Source organism: Lutjanus erythropterus, chromosome 23 (assembly GCF_056507025.1).
Source record: "Lutjanus erythropterus isolate fLutEry1 chromosome 23, fLutEry1.hap2, whole genome shotgun sequence".
Taxonomy (NCBI): domain Eukaryota; kingdom Metazoa; phylum Chordata; class Actinopteri; order Lutjaniformes; family Lutjanidae; genus Lutjanus; species Lutjanus erythropterus.
This window is the reverse complement of record NC_139339.1, coordinates 8,663,993-8,682,646: the sequence shown is the minus strand read 5'-3', so window position 1 is coordinate 8,682,646 and position 18,654 is coordinate 8,663,993. Positions and strand designations below refer to the sequence as shown.

At 38.7% G+C, this 18,654-nt stretch overlaps 1 long non-coding RNA gene across 1 annotated transcript in view; it reads left to right on the top strand.

Annotated features, from left to right (window-relative positions):
- LOC146305594 (uncharacterized) overlaps positions 1 to 9,546 on the top strand; it is a 217,652-nt gene extending 208,106 nt beyond the window's left edge. The window contains exon 7 of the long non-coding RNA XR_014769133.1: positions 9,408 to 9,546. This is a non-coding gene — a long non-coding RNA (uncharacterized LOC146305594). The remainder of the gene's footprint in view (positions 1 to 9,407) is intronic.
- Positions 9,547 to 18,654: the final 9,108 nt, after the last annotated feature.

Below are 18,654 nucleotides of genomic sequence, written 5' to 3'. Positions count from 1 at the left end.
TTCATCCCCCAGCACAGTAAACCATGCCAGCTCCTCATGCTCACTCTTAGAAGAGCAAATCTGGATGAATGACGACGAGTCTATTCGCTCAACATCAGTAGAACAAGGTTGTGAAATTAGTCCATCTTCTGCTTTTTTTTTTCCTGCTAAATCACTTTTCATTCACATGAGATAATCATGTAACTCAGCCAAGCATGAAGTTAATGGTTAATGCATCTGATTGTACCGACACAATGAGAAGAAAAGAAGATCAAAATAAGCATCTAAATGGAAAGGACTTAGCTTGGTGCGCTGCATTGTCGAACCAAAGAAATGTCGGGCAGGTTGTGTCTTTTGGTGATTAGCAAAAAAAAAAAAGAAAAAGAAAAAAAAGCATAATCCCCAGAGTGCTGACATATTTCTTTTGAAAACCGCCTGTCTGAAAAAGACAGATATGCTCGGGAAAATGGATCAAATCTGTTTCATGTCAGATAGCAGCTAGGGGTTTCCCAGGGTGAATCTCTACTAAGCCACAAACAGACAGGATTAGAGATTGAAGTACTGGCCGTAGTACATCAGGAAAACACACAAAAAAAGGGACAATATTAACTGATTAGTGACAACTTCTGATAACCTTCAAATTACTTACTTAAATACAGGACTTATTTCTACACTGTGGGGTTGTTCAGAGCCACAAATTTATAACCCTCCCTAATTTGTTGTAATAAAAGTGCTAATTCTTTAACAGTACATTGCTGTTGTGATTATGAGGAAACAAGCATAGAAAATTAATTTTATTTCCCCTGCAAAGGAGGAGTAATTTTGCGGCAGAGCCGAGCCGAGCCACCGTGTGTGTTTAATGAAATGCATGGATTTAACTCAAGGCACTATGGGTGAGGTGTTTAAGTCTGGTGCATATTTCATGACCGCTAACTGCACACCGGCTGCTCATTAGTCGCGTGACAAGTAAAGGTTCTGGTGCCTTTTGAAAATCCGCTGAAAGATCTTACTGTGCGAGCACACAAATACAAGCAGGTACGGAAAAATAAACACCAAAGAACTAATGGTGCAAAAAGAGCATATAGACGTGATTAACTTTATTGTTCCTCATTCCTTATCATAGTGCATGCATTTATGGTAAATGTCCACGAGTGTTATGATCCATTCAATTAAAAAAACATTTTTAATCCGATTACAGTCTCCAAAAGAGAAACATTAATAAACATCTCCTTTCGTATCAAACTTTAGGGAAATGCTACTTCAGCAGCTTGAACTTCAAACTGAATCATCATCATGTATATATGCGGCTGTTTTCAGTGAAATGGTGGTGATGGTGTTGTGTCAACCTTTATCCAGCGTGATGCAACCACAAGATGGTGCTGTGTATCACCATTTGCTCTGCAGGAGTCTCCATCCGAGGTGATTCAGCTCCCATCAATACAGTGATTGGCTTCCACTCGTTTTGATTTGCTTTAGCCACATAGATTTACATGTAAACATTAAATAAATACTTAAGTCTTTATCAACAGTTTCTGGTTTATGAACTTCCTTAATCATTTTCTTTAAAAAACTGTACAGGTTGTAGAAATTTACCTCACTTACATTCTTCTGTACATGTTTTTAGTTCGCAAATTCAGCTTATTAAATGTTTATTCATGTAAGATTGTGGAATTAAATTCTTAATTTTTTATAGCTGGTTTTAAGAATACACACTAATTTTAACCGTGACGGCCTCTGTCAGAGTACAAGCCTGTCCTCTAAATCACAGGTTCTCCACCCCAAGGGGGTTGCGAGGTCATTTCTGGGGGTCGCCAAATGACTGTGGAAAATAAATTAAAAAATAATATTGTGGCAAGCGACATGAAATGAGAGCAGCCCCTTAAAGACAATTTTAACTTTAACATAACATTTGCATTTTGTAACACAGAATAACAAACTTAACAAACTACTCAGCATGCATGATGGGAAATGATGGTTATATTTGTGACTGAGGTGTGTTTTTTTTTACATTACATCACCCATGCTTCTGATATAATGTGTGTTTGGTAGCTTTCATATGTTATACAGTAATTCCTGAAAGTCTTGGATAGATGGGGGCACGATCATGAACATCAACCTAATTATTCTGCGGGTTCTTGACTCAAGAAGGTTGAGAAAAAATACACAGAGAAAGGGGAAATAAGGCAAACAGTCAGAATAAATGTGTTGTTTCTGTCTGTGAAGCTTTAGTGTGCATGAAGTTATAGGAAAATACATGTATGCATGTACTGCATGTAAGAGGAGTCATGATAATAACAACAGTATGTATTGAAATTATAGTAAAATCCAGTAGATGGCAGTCTGTCAATACACAATCTTTGCACCCTGTTCCTCCTCACACCCACAGCTCCTCTTGTAGGTGTGCCTCTTGTCATCAGGAGAGGTGCCTTACTTGCAATGTCTACCCTGCACAGTATGACGGGTGAGCGCAAAGTGACAGCGCAAATGGACTTTGATCGCTGCTTCGACAACAGTTTTTTTTAAAGAAAGAGCACATGGATTAAAGCCTGCGTGATAAAGTCAAACACCTCTGCAGTGTTCCTCCCTCCTTCATTTTTACCTCTTATATCTCTCCATCTCTTACACTTGTACAAAGCCGAATGGCGTCACCACCCACCACACACGTACCCCGCGTCACACACACACACACACACACACACACACACACACACACACACACACACACACCTCCTCGCCATCTGTCTGTGCAGCGGCCCGTGTCTCTGGCACTGGGAGCAGTTGGGAGCAAAGAGAGTGAAAGAGAAAGTGTCTCTTGGCTCTGTAGTCCTGAATCGCACTTCCTCTCTTCTTTCTTCCTGCTGTGCCGTTGTCTATCAAGCGGTCTCACGACATCACGCCGTCCGCCGACGGGCCCTCCTCCCCTGCTATCGTAACACCTATAACTTGATGCCATTTGGAGAACAATCTCCCTCTTTGCTGGAACCTTTATGAGCAGTAAGAGATGGAGATGGAGGATATGGGCTCGGTGTTTGCGGTGATTTCACTTTCACAGTTATATGAGAGCTCATTTCAGCTCAGTTCATTAACTACGGGGTACACATTTCCTCGCAAATTTTAAAGCCCACAACTCCACAAGAGGAAAAATAAACATGCTTGATTAGCTTATGTATTAGGCGTTTCAAATTAATGCCGCAGATGGCAGAATTACACTCACCACTTCTTGAAAGAGGCAGAAATATAAAGTAAAAGAAGCTGGGAGCGCACTGTGATGGAGTGATCGCATTAAAACTGGATGTTGCTTTACAGATATTATTACCATTGCATGCGTTGAAAAAAATGTGTTTTAATTTTAGAAAGTTCAAATAAATATTGCCTTAAAATTTAAGGTTGACTCGATTTGAAAAGACAAGTCAAATAAACGTGATATTAATTCAGTCGTACTTGAGAAAACACGTTCAATAAGCTTAAGATATTAAACCAACTACTCTTCCGTCTTTTCAGTCACACTGACAAACATTACAGAATTTCTCAACTTTAAGAATCAGTTCTTCATTTCACAATGCATGCTGGGAAGTCTGCTAAGATGCTGATCATGTTTCTTTAGAAACTTAATTTAATGAGTTGATTGAACGCCACGCAGTACATTCATTCAACCATTTTAACTTAAAAGACTTTAAGCTAGAAGAACTCATTTATAAGTTTTGAGGTTTCATGAATATAGAAAAGTTTGTTTAATTAACTTGAACAAATTAAACTTTTATATATTTATATTAAGTTAAAGCTACTACCAGGAACTTTGCGTTGATTTTGGAGTCCCCTGTGGACAGAAACAGTAGTATGTCCATCATAATAATCATAAAATTTAATATAAAAAATAAAACTGACCAAATTAAAATCTCCTCTTTATACTAACATGTAACTGTTCCTGAAAAAATGCAAACACAGGCTTGTCTCATCTGATTTTAAGTAAAATCTGACCCGCTATCTGACAAAAATAAGAAAAATAACTATATAGAAATAACCAGTCTTCTCATGGATGGTCTTGTTAACTTATGGACCTCATATAGCGGCATCAGGAATGTAATTAAAACTGTTTCATAACCAGTTAAAAACTCCTTGTAGTAGCTTTAATGAGAAAAGATTAGTTGATTCCACTATATGTGCTTCCTGATTACATTTACTAGCATTAGGTGATTGAACATGCAAAATAAAATACATATATTCCCAGATATCCCAGTGCCTTTGCACAAAAGGCCGAGAGACAGTAATATATAGGTGATTCTCTGTCATCAAGACTGTTTTCCCAGTGTACAAGATTTCCTTCTTTTCAGTGAATTTTCATAACCATGAGGCTTTACAAAGAGCTTTGCAGCCAGCTTAAGTAATTTGAACAAAAAATGCATTCCCTCTCGCTCAGTCTCCTCCATTTAGACAGCAAGCAAAAGTGCCTTCATACCAGTGCTATATTCAACCGGAGTGATAAGAAATGGCAGCTATCAGCAAGCGGTTTGGAAGCCGCATATAACTGTTATTGTGTGTGTGTATATATAAAAACTGATTTATGTGGCCTATCACTTAGCAGGCGCAATATGTGGATGAATATGGGCTAATATAATATTATGGAATGGGTGAGAGGGTTAAGGAAAGGGCCAGGCGCCGCCTCAAGGTGAAGAAAGTGTGATCAAAGTCCAAATACATATAATAAGACACATCAGTGCTCTGTGAAAGACACAATTTCAATATCTAAAGCGACGTGACACTGTCTAGCTGCTGCATATGGAGAGGGAATACAATATCACCTCATACAGTCTAATTATGTTCCATGAATGTTACATGTTATTTTTAAATGTCAACTACATTCAAGAGCTCTTTATATGTGAAAAAAATATAAGAAAAAGGGACTGAAATGAAGTTATTAGGGACCACTGTAAAAATGTTTTACATCAAAAAACCTGAATTTGAAGACAACATGAGGTAATTTTGTAATGATTTTTGAAACCAATAAATCTTTAATCCCAATGAATCAAAATAACACATATTTGGTTTAAATGAGACAAATTTAAGACAGTGTACCTCAATTTAAAACATAATGTTTTAATGGAACAATACTTTTCAGTTATCCTTGATTTGAAATTTAAATTTATACAATCAGTCACAAAATGGTGGCGATAAATAAAACAAACGGTGGCAAACAAGGCACACTATGTAATACTGAACTTAAATTATGATGTTGATAGAGATTGAATCCTACCCACTGTAGTACCAGCACGTCCCTGGAGGTATACTGTTATTTCACAGGTGCTTTGGTCTATCATTCGAATTTTTCATGACTTTGACAATCAATGTTCCCAATGACTTCATTGACTATCATTGTTCTCTGATTCTATTTTAATTAGTGCTTTTTGAACATACCAATCCACTGGGGTCCTCAGGGACCCCAGTCAAAAGCACCCACCTATCCTATCCGATGCAGTTATGCATAATAGATGGTGCTATTTATTGACTGAGTTTATTTTAGCCATGGTTCGTAATTCAGAGTGTTACACACTTTTTCCTGATTGAGTTTAGGCACTCTGTCAGTCATCTTGTGGCTCTTCCTGAGGTTTCCCCATTAAAAGGGTATTTTGGGGGAAATCTTTCCTTATCCAAAGGGTTATTTTCTTATATACTTCCATAAAGTTCCTGTGTTTCTTAAAATTGATACATTACGAGTTGATTGTGATGGACAGACAGCACCATTGCCATGTTTGCATGTGGCAAAATGCAACTATTTAATCCTTTTTTTTTCTTTTCTTTTATTAAATAAAAAAAAAATTGCAGAAATAAATTAAAAATGGAGTAAGAAGACAAAATACCCTCACCGGATCTCCCTCCAAAAATCAAACCGTCCTGCGAAAAGGGAAAAAAAAAACAAAACATAACCATGCCAAAGACCTTTTTACGGGTTTTATTTGCAGTCTTGTAAACAAATCATAGACGTGAAAAGCTACTTTTCTGTTCTGAATATCGGTCTCTCCTCCCCATTAAATGCAGTAGGGAGAAATAGGCTTGGCGGTAGCAAACAGCCTCATGTTTACCCCTTGGCGCAGAGCTGGTGCCATGTCCAGACTTGTAAATCAGGCCCATTGAGGTAGCATAATGCTGATGATTATGACAGCCAGTCGCATGGGAGTGATAGAGGGACGTTGAGTTATGGGCTTGGGGAGGATGCCCAGAACTGAAGAGTCTCACAAATGGAGAAGCACTTTCACCAAAACACAAGTCCCCAGATGGGGACTAATGCTGCAGTTGGCGGCTGTGCCACCCAAATGAGAGCACATTAGCTGCTCAAAACCCACAGAATAGTGAAGTATGTTTGTTTTTTTTTTATTTCTCGGTTCTGCCGCTTCACTCTATTACTGCTAGATAATATTTCAAAAAAAACACACAGGCTGAATAAAAGAGCAAGACACAGCCAAAGTATTTTGAGCGTGCTTTGTATTGGACTGGCATGCAATGCATCACTTAACTAGATGACTTCAGGATGGGAAATGCATTACCAGTCACTGTATTAGTACAAAATGTACTGTTTGCATTCTGCTTTATTCATCCTACTCCCCTTTGCGGATGGCCGATCATTCATTCGCATTGATCGTCAGCCATGATAATATAATCAGGCGTAAAGCCTGACAAGGCTGGCCGCTCCGATAGATCAGAGCTGCTGACAGCAGAGCTATGCACAGGTCATAAACCCTCACCTTCCCTGTTTGACCCCACATCAATTTGGCTCTTTCCAATATGAATGCAAATAACAATGCATTTTTTGTGACATGTTTATGGTTATCTCTGTATCTCCGCTCGCTCCGCCTGCTGCACCTAAATGTGCTGATGTTACCGAGCTAATGGGATTGAAAAAGGTAACCTATTGCTCACCGGTGGTCAGCTCCCCTCCGACACCTCCCCAAAACGTAAACAAAAGCATGCCCTTGCTCACACACACTCACACACACACGCGCACCTACATGTCCTCCACCCCAGTCACTTGTGTATGCATTGAGCTGATAAGTACTGCGGTTCATTTTCCCCATGGCAAAGCACAGTAAAAAACTGGGGAGTAATAATTGCTTTGGGGGGGGCGAGACGAGGATGGCTAAATATGCTTGATTGCCTCCTAAGCTTCGGTGCTGTGTAATGAAATATGGCTGCTGCAGACAGGGGCTCCCGTGCGATAGCTTTCTTGTCACTTTCTCACTTGCTTTTTTTTTTTTTTTTTTTACCCCTTCGCTCTTCTGTTCTGGCATTTTCGTCTTTGCTCACCCGTTGCCTTTGTTACAGAATGGAGTCCATCAAAGCATTTGTTGCCATTGAACACTTATCTTAGCTATAATGTAATAATTACGGGGGCCAAATCCAGCCTAATTGAGTATTCCCCACCACATCAAAACGGCAGGCGCCCTAATATTCCTCTGTTCTACAATTTAATTTGTGGATTCATTAGCATGAACAGGGTGTATGGAGAGAAACCAGATAACAAGGAACTTAGCAAAACACACTGTTGATGGAGTCAGGTTGAAGGGGCTAGTCACCAGGCATATCGTCACCGGGGTAATTATGTTACCCTGTCATTTAAATTTTAGGACCCTAAAAGTCCAAATAAATGATTCTGTTTCCACCAGTGTCCACACTGTTAAATTAAACTATTTGTTTTAACTAAAGAAAATAGTGTATAGGCTTCCTTAAAAGAAAAGCTGAAGTTATTTTGTAATAATGCAAAACAAATCAGTGTTTCGAATCAAATAAACGTCAAATTAATTCAGTTGTACTTGATAAAACATGTTCAATAAGTTGAAGGTATGAAGTTGATCCAATTACTCTTCAGTCATGCCGACAAACATTACAAATAATTTGATTTCCTTTGACATTTTCTCAGCCTGATAAGTCCACTAACATGAGTTGATTGAACTCTGCACAGATCCATTCAACACAACATTTCAAGTCAAAGGATTTTAAGTTAGAAGATCCGAAGAGCCTTGAAAATAAATCCTAGACATTTTAAGTTCAATTAACTTGAATAAATAAGTTAACTTATCTGAAGTGAGTTAAGTCAGTTAAACTAATATGACGATCATGTCTCTTTAAAAAAATATGCTGATCAGATTTCTTGAAAAACTTAGTTGATTGAACTGAGTACATTTCATTCATTCAACTCAGTGTTTCAGATCAAAAGAATTTAAGTTAGAAGAACTCCTGTTTCTAAGTTCTGAAGTACACTGAAAATTAATGCTAATAATTTTAAGTTTAATCAAATTGAGTAAATAAGTTCATTGAACTGATATGAGTTAACTAAACTAATATGCTGATCATGTTTCTTTTAAAACTTAATTTAATGAGTTGATTTAACTCTGAACAGATTCATTCAACTCGTCATTTCAAGTCAAGAACTCATGGTTATAAGATCTAAGAATAAATACAAGATATTCTACTTAAAATTTTGTCTTAAGTTAATAAGAAAAGATTGCTTGACTCCACTAAATTCCTCTGTGATTTTTTTACAGTGTATGAAGACCTTTTAATGCAGCTAAATATGGAGCTGGCTTGTTTGCTTCCATTTCTGCTTTTACATAAAAATCAGCAAACCACAGTCACACAGAAAATTGACTCTGAATTAACACGAATGAGAAGTTTTGGGCAGAGAGACCACTGTAATCATGACATTCATAATCATTGTCGCTAATCATCTCATTTGACTGCCATAAAGCCCTACAATAACGTTTTAAAAGATAATGAGTCAAATTAAAGCTCACCCAGAAAAAAAAAATGTTTATCCCCAACTCATTTTTGTTGTAACCACCCAAAGCACATTTCTCCCTGTTGGTTAAATAAGGAGCTAATCATTTACAAGAATATTAGTCCACAGGCTTGTATGGGCACAGCAGCATCTGCTAATGCATTTAGCAAGGAAATAGCCTGAGAAAATCTTCCCAGCGCATTAAATGTAAGACTGCTTTTTTTTTCCCCCCTCTTTTGCTTCCAGAATAACTCACAAGCCTAATTTGTTGTGCTACTTAAAGGAAAATGTAATTACACTTGTTTTCATTATAATTCACAAAGCCAATCGATAACTGTGGTTAAGTCATTCTCTGCTGCACACGCAATTTTCTGTTCCTTCAACTGAAATTTGGTTGCGAAACAAGTATTCTGTCTTTACTATATGTTCGGTACATAATGGTCCGGAGTAAATCAACTAATTAAAGGAACAACATAACACCGCTTTTTTTTTTTTAATGGCAAATACTGTACAGTAAACTTCACTGGGGCTTTATTTTTAGTAAGCGTTGCTTGTTATTTTTAATAAATGTACAGAAATGCCTGGTCTTTACTCCACATAGACAGGTTGATTAAGCTATTCATCCGTGCCCTGTCCCTCTCTGTCTTTCTCATTTATGCAGTTCTCTTTCCTGAGACGTCAACCACAGGATGAGGCCTGCGGCAGGTAAGACGCTGAAAAGAATAACTGATGAGCTGAGGACAAGAATGATCCGACCTCTGTTTTGCATCACTTTCCATTTGCTTGGCACTAGAACTACCCCGACAGTCATTTTTTTTTAACCGTTTACTTCCTTAAAATAACTTTATTGAAATAAAACCCACATAACTGTAGGACCCACCCTTTTTTTATTTAAATTACAAAACACAAAAGAGTTCTGAGTGTTTCTACCTTCAATGGCTACGCAGTCATATTGTCAGCATTATAGACGGTGCATTATTTCAGTGCCCACCGTTGAATGTCTGTGTTACCGTTGCCTGGCAACTTAGTTGTTTTTTTTTTTCTGTCTTGCGAAGTTAAAACCAAAGAGAAAAGAAAACGTAGAATATCAGAACAAAATGTCAGTAAGAAGAGAATGGCTACCACAGAGGCTTGAGCCTTGATGATGCTGCGTCTGGTGCAGGTTCAAATCCTATATCAACATTTGAATGCTGCGCAACTTTTGTTTTTGATTGTCGTTTTTTGAATGTCTATTCAACCAGTATTTCTGCACAGTCGCACATAAAGATGAGGCTACACTAATTTTATTAGCAGGCTTTTTATACCATTTGTAAATTAAATTCCAGTGGTGGCTGCATTGGATTGTTTCCAACTCGTGTCCTCCAAACATTTCGAATAATTCACATAATACTAATAAAAGATAAACATAACTTATTTCCAAATTGTTTCTCTTGAACAAAATGTTCTGCCTCAACATTTGTCGGCATATTAATTGATATAAAGATCATATTACGTAGACTGTCTGTCTCTGCTCGGCACTCCATTTAAACTGATGCTATTTGCACCTGATTTGGAATAGCTAATGTGCTTATTTGCAGCCATGGTGGCATATTTGCCAATGTGGCTATTTACACCTGGGTGTATATAGCCTAGCATGAAAGAAAAAAGCACCCAGCTGTCCGTAGCCAACAACACTATTTGCACCCAGGGTGTAAATAGCTTATATCAAAGTTTTGTTTCAACCTAACCAAGTAGTTTTGTTGCCTAAACCTAAGCAAACTGCGACTGGAGACTGAGCAAAATAGAAGTTTTAAATGGTAGCTGAAATGTAGTTGTGCACTACTGTAAAATTATATTTGTCAACAGTTGGACTTGAATCCTGGTCTCCAATAGGAGAGCCCTGCATTTAACCCATTTATCCAGTGCAGCATCCTATCAGCAGCAAATTTGTCGCTCTTTATGGCTAAAATAATGGGGTCGGTCTTAATAGCTGAACAGCTGACGTGTGCCTATTTGTGCAAATTGACACTACTTTTTTATTTTTTATTTTTAAGGGTGGTGGTATCATAAATTCAAACATCTGAAAACCTCAGTAGAAGATTCAAATGTAAATATGAAAAAAGACGTTCAGTACAGCCTAGTATGAACAGGCAGAATGACTGCTATGGCCATTTTAGTAGTTATAGAGTTGTGGTAGTTCTGGTGTTAAATTCCATGCGGGTTTTCACATTTATCAGCAGAGGGTTCAAGCTGATCATGTGTACAAATATCCGTCTTTGTTTAAAAGAGGAGTCGCCCATTTGGAGTGCAGCGACAGGCCAGAGAATACGTCAGGTGATATCAAATCAAGCGCTGAGCTAAATCTCGACTCCAGCTCAATCCCTCCCATCTCCTGACCTGCACTGGGGCGGTGGCGGCGGCGGCGGGGAGGGGGAAACAGACTATATCTGGCAACCTAAACCTTTTTAAAGTGACTGAGAGAGTGAGGGAGACTGACTGGCACTGATGGGACCAGACTAGGACTGTGCGATGCTGTGCTGCACTGCGCCCGGGCCTCACAAGCCTGATTGATAGAGTGTGATGAGACTGTCACCGAGCAAGGAGAGCAGCGGAGAGATAGGCGAGATGGAGGGAGGGAAGTGGGCTGACCAGGGGAGAGAGATAGAGAGAAATAAATTTGAGAACATGTGAAGGATGAAGTGGGGGAATGAAGTGGCTGGATGGAATGTGTTTCGGACACATGAAGGATGGGGAGGTGGGGGGGGGGGGGGGGCGGGGGGGGTTAGTGACAGAGAGGTGAGTCAGATACTGGAAGGCTGAAGGCTCTGCTTATATGCAAGTTAAGTTTGGCAGAGACAGATTTGTTTGACATGATATGTTGAGGAAACGGCATGAAATCAAAAAAGTGTGACGTTTGTTTTTTGTGTTGTGGTTTTGAGATACAATGGAGACGCATGAAATTTTAATTTCGGTGCTTATATGCATGCAGCAGTAACTACTTTCTGGTGAAAAACAGTCCCTATGATGGTAAAGAGTCATTTTACAGACTGATTTTTTACATTTTAAACATTATTTTTCAATTCTGTGAGCGCTACGAACAAAATCAATTTACCCCCGTGGTGTCCGTAAACTCAAATTATGGGATATAAACAAAATAGCTGAAATGTTTAACTGAATTGTTGTGGCGCATATTAAATCTGGTTAATGTCAATAAAATTACTGGTCGCTCCTTTTGATAAAGTGAGAGATAAATGCAAATCTAAATCCAGGATGTTCATTTTACAGAAACTGGAAAATAAGTATGTATGACGAGAATAAGCAAGATTTTTCAGGATATCAGAGGTTCAGTAAATACATTTACAGACAATATGTCAGAACAGGATTAATCAAAGATGCGCTTAATATGTGAAAAGATCTGAAAAAAGATCTCTTGTACATTAATTAATAGAATAATTATATGTATATTTTATAGATGTGTATTCTGATTTGGGATTTTTCAGCGTCCAATCTTGTCTGTTGAGGAATATATCTCAATATACAATCCATCAAATATCCAGTGTGTAATTTTTTTTGGATGTTATCTGTATCCTTTGATAATACTGTATTTTAGTGCATTATATCTGCAGTGAAAGCATTGAATGTATATGCAATGTTGTCCCAGAGAAAAAAGCAATTAGTGCTTTTTAATGTTAGTATCTGCAAAGTCGCAAAATGTTCATTCAGAACATAAAAGCAAAACATTCTCTGACAAAATATTTCATTAGTATTCCAGGCAATATCCACTCTCCAAATACAACATATAGCATCATAGGCATGATTAGCATTTTGTGTGTTTACTCACTCGTAGCCCTCGGTTGTGATTAGGGAAAGACTGGCGTCTGGTTTTAAATGTTGAAAGAAGTCCAACGTGACTTGAAGCATGAGAGGCATCACGTAAACTCAACATTCACCTGAAACCGCAGTCGTTCCATAACCTTAACCAAAATACTTTTATTTTCTAAAGCTAACCACACACTGTTGCCTACTCAGGTTGGGAACTCTGGCGTCCAGTTTTACAGTCCTACACCTTGTACACCCACAATACACCCCAACCAGGCGGCTGTTGTGGCTCCTCCTGAGTGAATTTGGCAGTAAGAGTAGTAGACTTTGTAAAAAATGTAAAACTTGAGAATAAAGAATATATAATCCATATTGATGTGGAAATGTCAAAGTTATTCAGCTACATTTATTTAGCTACAGAAATACATTTTTCCAGTGCTGTATGTTGTCCATGTGAATGTCATAAATAGTTTACTGGCTTGTTTATCAGTCCATCAGCACCTGCTCTGGACACAATATTAGATCTTGTGGACACATGGACTCTTGGCAGTCAATGGACTACAGGCTGAGCTAAAGCCCTGTTCTGGGAATTCCACAGTTAGTGATTTCAGACTCAATAAAGGCACCATGTTTTACTTTTATCCTTGCCTGAGGAAAGAAGGCTGACTCACCAGAACGCCAAAGTTATTATTAGTGCCTCACATGTGTGGAGAAAAGCTATGTGTATGTGCGTACGAGTGTGTGAAAGACAGAGAGAAAGAGAGGCTGAGCTCCGGCAGCAGCGGTAAGTGCATGCAGGAGCAGCATGAGGAGCTCTTATCTGCCGCCTGCCAAGCCCTGACCGGGGCCCTGACTCCTGCGCGCCCCCCCCCCCCCCCTCTGTCCCTCTCTAGCGGGGCTTCCCAGCAGTCTGCTACAGGCAAGGCGGCCAGGTGAAATGAGCAATTCCCATTCAGGGACAGGAGCGCTGTGCAGACTCGCCCTGTGAAATGGCTGCTCACTTTGGCAGATCAATGCACTCTCTTTCCCCCGTGCACTGCCACTGAGTGATAGCCAGGAAGAAAAAGAAGGGGGAAATGAGTACGGGTAGAGAGAAGGAAGAGGTGTTTTTTTGCGTGTGTGTGTGTGTGTGTGTGTTTGTTTGTGTATATGTGTGAGTGTGTGCACACAGGGTAGGGTGTTAGCAGGGCATTTAATGATATTTGCCATGGCAGCTCCGAGTGAGTGCTGTTGGAGGAAAATGGGAAACGCTTTGCATAAACTCAAAAGACATGCAATATTACTGTTGCCTCTTTGGAAAGAAAAAAAAAAGTGGCGTTCTCAGTCCCACCGGATATGAGAATATTCAGCCGCTGAACTGGAAATTTTGCCAATATGAATGATATTAGTGACAATCATATTAACATGCTTAGTTGTGCCAAAATGAATTCCATATCTCGACAGTGATGAAACCCATATCTATAGCATAGGCACAGGTTGGACATATAGTTTCAAGGGCAAAATGTGAGATGAAATTTGAATTATGCAGGTTAATTTTGTACCAGATAATTAGACAGACTCGTGTACTTTGCATACAATGTCTTTGTGCCTACCTGCCCTTATGACGACAAAGACTAATAAATCAGGATGGTGTGAAGGCTGGTGTAAGTCTGTCTGTCCATTAACATCAAAGGTGCAGTGATATCAGAGCTACAACAATTGATCAATAACTTGTAATTAATCACCAACTATTTTGATAATGGATTGATCATAATTTTCAAGTGATTTTTCCTCTCAGAATCCAGATTCTTAAATGCGAATATTTTCTGTTTTTTTTTCTCCTCCGTGACAGAAAAACTGAATATCTTTGGCTTAAAGACAAAACAAGACATAATTGGGAAACATATTTTTCATCATTTCGTTTTCTGACATTTTATAGACCAAACAACGAATTGATTAATCATGAAAATGACCAACAGATTCATCAACAATGAAAATAATACCTATTTAATATATCAAAACTCCTGACTCATTGGTAAAAATGAACATCTTATTTATGATTTTTTTAATAAGTATTATTGCATGATATATTCCATATTGCAGAAGATTTCTAATTACGCTCAGTTTACCTCTAAAATATAATATTATATCTGTTGGAAGAATTGTTTACAGAAATCACACATCTTTGACTGCAGGCTGCTCTTGCACATTTGGCTACAGATGATTTCAGAAAGGCACTTTCTTGATTGCTTATTGGCTACATCACTGGTTCTATGCTAGCATGAGTTCTAGTGCAAGTGATTCATGGTTAAATCTATTATTTAAATCTCAAAACTGGGCCATAAATCTGCCAGTTGCACAATTAACACTCACAATATTTTGCTCATCTGAACAAAGACATCAGATTGCTAACGTGTGAGCAGCATAACTGACAAGTATTATTACAGTACAGTCTTTATTGCAAGTGATCACTGTACTGTATGGATGTGTTTAACCTTAACACAGTGTAATCTATGATCAGGCTTGGCAGCAGAGTAGCCTTGGTTATATAATCTGTCTAGACTGTTGATACTTTTGACCAAGTCTAATAAACTTTGTAATCAGTATCATGTCTCCTCTTAAAAGGCCAGTGTGTAAGATTTACAGGGATTCTTTGTAATATGGTAGAAATGTGGTGTGATATTATTAAGTATGTTTTCATTAGTGTATAATCAGCTGAAAATTAAAAAAGTCTTCTGTTCATTACCTTAGAAACCAGCCATTTATATCCACAGAGGGAGCACAGAACCAACAAACCAAACACTGGCTTTTCACATTTTGCGTAAGTTTTGCAGCCGCTTTATGGGAGAGTGAGATGAGGTGTTTGCAATCTGCAAGCTCACTGTAGAGGCCTCTAAATCCTACATACAGGTCCTTTAATGCGAGGCTTAATGAATGTGTTACAGTTACTGTAAGAGCATTTCCAATGTGAAAAACCATCAAACGCTGAATACAAACACTTACACTCACTATTTGGCTGCTTTAAATGAAAATGACTGTTTCTTTTTTTACAAAGACTGCAAGGTTTTCCAGTTCTGCCACGGTTGGAGTGGAATCTTTCAATTTGCAACTCAACCAAGGTTTTAAACTATAGACCAATAACATTTCTTGAGCAACTACTAATCCCCAGTGACGGAAAAGAACGTAACAAAATCTTCTTTGATTGGTTAAAATCGATCAAGAACCATCTCTGTTTATAGAGGAGCCACTCTTTTTCTATTACAACATCTATTTCAACATTTGGATTATACTGGTGACATATACTGATGTTCATTTTTAATTTTTACAGACTCAAATGTTTATGTTTTCAATTCTTAACTTTCTGCTATTGAGGTTTCCAAAGTTTGATATAAACTGGACATTCATCTTACCTCCTGAGGCCATTTTCACATTTTTTTGTGTCCAATAACTCTAGGTCTAATACTCACAATTTGATAAGTCTTGATTTAGTCATATTCTTTACAATCTCTCAATTTCGATTTTTTGAACCAGTCTCAGTACGATGTTCTCAAATCTCATTTGTGTGGGGATTATTTGGTCGTGTGTTGTAGTCTATTCTACGGCGTTTCAGCAAGCAAACCAAACATCTGTGCACCTCAGTGGAGGGGCAGATTAAAACTTATAAGAAAATGAAATCACCTCGCTCTCTCTTGTGAGTCATGAAGGAGTGACGGTCTCGAAGCAATCCAGAGCACTTCAGATTCATTAAAGTCTGCTTGACTTAAAATGACACACTGAACAAAAAATGAAATAAGCAACGCCTTAATGAATGAGCAATGAATTAGGAATCCAGTTCGTACAAGGAAGTAAAGAAGCACTTGACCTGAAGCTAAATTTTATTCTGTGTATAATAGAACGAGCCTGTAAAGCCATCTCAAAATTGTAGCTGGAGTCTTAATAAATTGGTAGAACACATACTCAAATGTGGAAATTAATTTTTACAGTTTTACTATTCAATTTTACAAGCTCATGAAACATTTCCCAATGACTTCAAATGGAAAGCTGACTGACTTATACTGTAGATGGGCCCAAAATGAATGACTCACCCTGAAATCTCCATTGCTTTCAACAGGAAATTTAGACTTGATGATGCCAACCTCATATTGAAGGATATATATTTCACTGACAGTGGCATACAAATTGATTTAACCTTTATTGCCACTGTTCAGAGAGCTCCCTTATTACAAAACTAAGTCAAATTCTTATAAACTATTTATTTAGCCATTCTCTTTGTTTAAAAAGGTAATCTGTCATCTTTTCATTGCCATTTCCAAGCCCCCGATGCTTTCTTTCCACAGACTCAAGTCTCTCAACATCAATGAAGCCCGAGTTAAAAATATAGTCAGACCTATGCAGACATGACAGCAATAAAGTGCACTTGATTACATGGTTGAAAGTAAGGACAAGGAGACAGAAGAGCACAGGATAAGAAAATAGAAAAGAACACAGCCTCTCAGCTTTGATTGCGCCGAACATCTTGAAGTTAGAAAGTCCCGTTTGTGCGCAGTCTTCGGCGGAGGCAGGTGCGAGAAGGTTGAAATCTTGGTCATCAGCTGTCAAGGTGGTAATGAACAGTGTTTACAAGTAATACCATGCGCTGCCACATTTCAGGGTGTGAAATGTCAAAGTGTCCATTTTCTCCCAAGCTAGTCAGAAGCAACACTGTCAGGGCTTTGGCTGTAAACAATAGGGAAAGAGAGGCAAGACAGCAACAAGGCACTTTCTCCGTTTCAGCCATTACAGTCAGAGTGAGTGGGGGAAGAGTGCTCGAATGTCAAGCCTAGAAAAATAGAGATGCTCGCAAAAGGGTAGAAAAAGTGGATTCCAAGTGGATTCCATTTGGCAGACACATAATGATAGCTGTTAAACAAAACTGAGGGAAGGAAAGCAAGAGAGGCTGAGAGAGAGAGAGAGGGGCACCGAGACACAGACAGACAGAGGATCCAAGACAGACAGGCAGAGAGACACCTGCTGTTGCATCACCTGCTGTAATAATAGTGTTGACATTCAAATGGAAAGCTCTGACAATAGGAGCCGGCTGAGGCAGCACCCGGTATGCAAATAAAAAGAACACATCAGGAAATATTAGCTGGCGTCAGGACTTTTCATAGCGCACGTTGAAAACCACTTGACCCTTTGGCGTCCCACAAGTGCTTGTGTATTGTGTGTGTGTGTGTGTGTGTGTGTGTGTGTGCGCATGCAAGCAAGCACAGTTGACACATTAAATGAGCTGATTTGCCACTTAGGTTTGACTGGTGGTCTCCAGGGAGGGGTGCCCCCATGTTTGAGGAAACAATCCAAAAAGTGCCCTCTTGGATGCCCCCGTGGTAGATAAGACACAATGAAGTGCCTTCTAGAATGGCCTAATGTTTAAGACAAAAATAAATAAAGTTCCCTCTAGGATTGTCTTCCAGTGGACAACACAAAATAGAATGCCTTAGGGTGTCCTTCCAGAGGACAAAAGATAATAAATGCCCACCAGGGTGGCCTTCCAGTGGACAAAACATGATAAAATGCCTTGTAGGGTGTCCTTCCAGAGGGCAAAAAATATAAGATGCCCTCTAGGTTGTCCTTCCAGTGGATAAAACATTATAAAATGCCCTTCTTGGGGGCAAAATACAATAAAATGCCTCTAGGGTGTCTTTCCAGTGGAGAAAACACAATGCGGTGCCATATAGGCTGCCTCATGTGCTACAAAATGATTCTGAACACGGTATTGGAACTTTTTCACCATTAATGCATCATGACTTCTACCGTGGCTGCTGCCCTTTTTACTTCTTTTGCCTCTGCCACCACTGTTTCATACCAACTATGACCTAAGACTATGAATAGAACTATACTGGCATTGTATCTTTGTTTGCACTTTATAGAAACGCGGACTACTGAAGTTAATTATTTCTCTGCCTTCCGCAGCAATTAGTCAAACCTGTGCAGCAGTGTATAGGGTTTGTTTATCTTGATTGGCATTCCAATTCCACTCACACTTCCACTCCTTCATTCTCGCTGTCATGGTACCTTGAATACCCAGGTTAAACATAATTCAAAAACGGAAAGGATCATTAGTTGGCAAATTCATTCTTGACTCTCTCTTT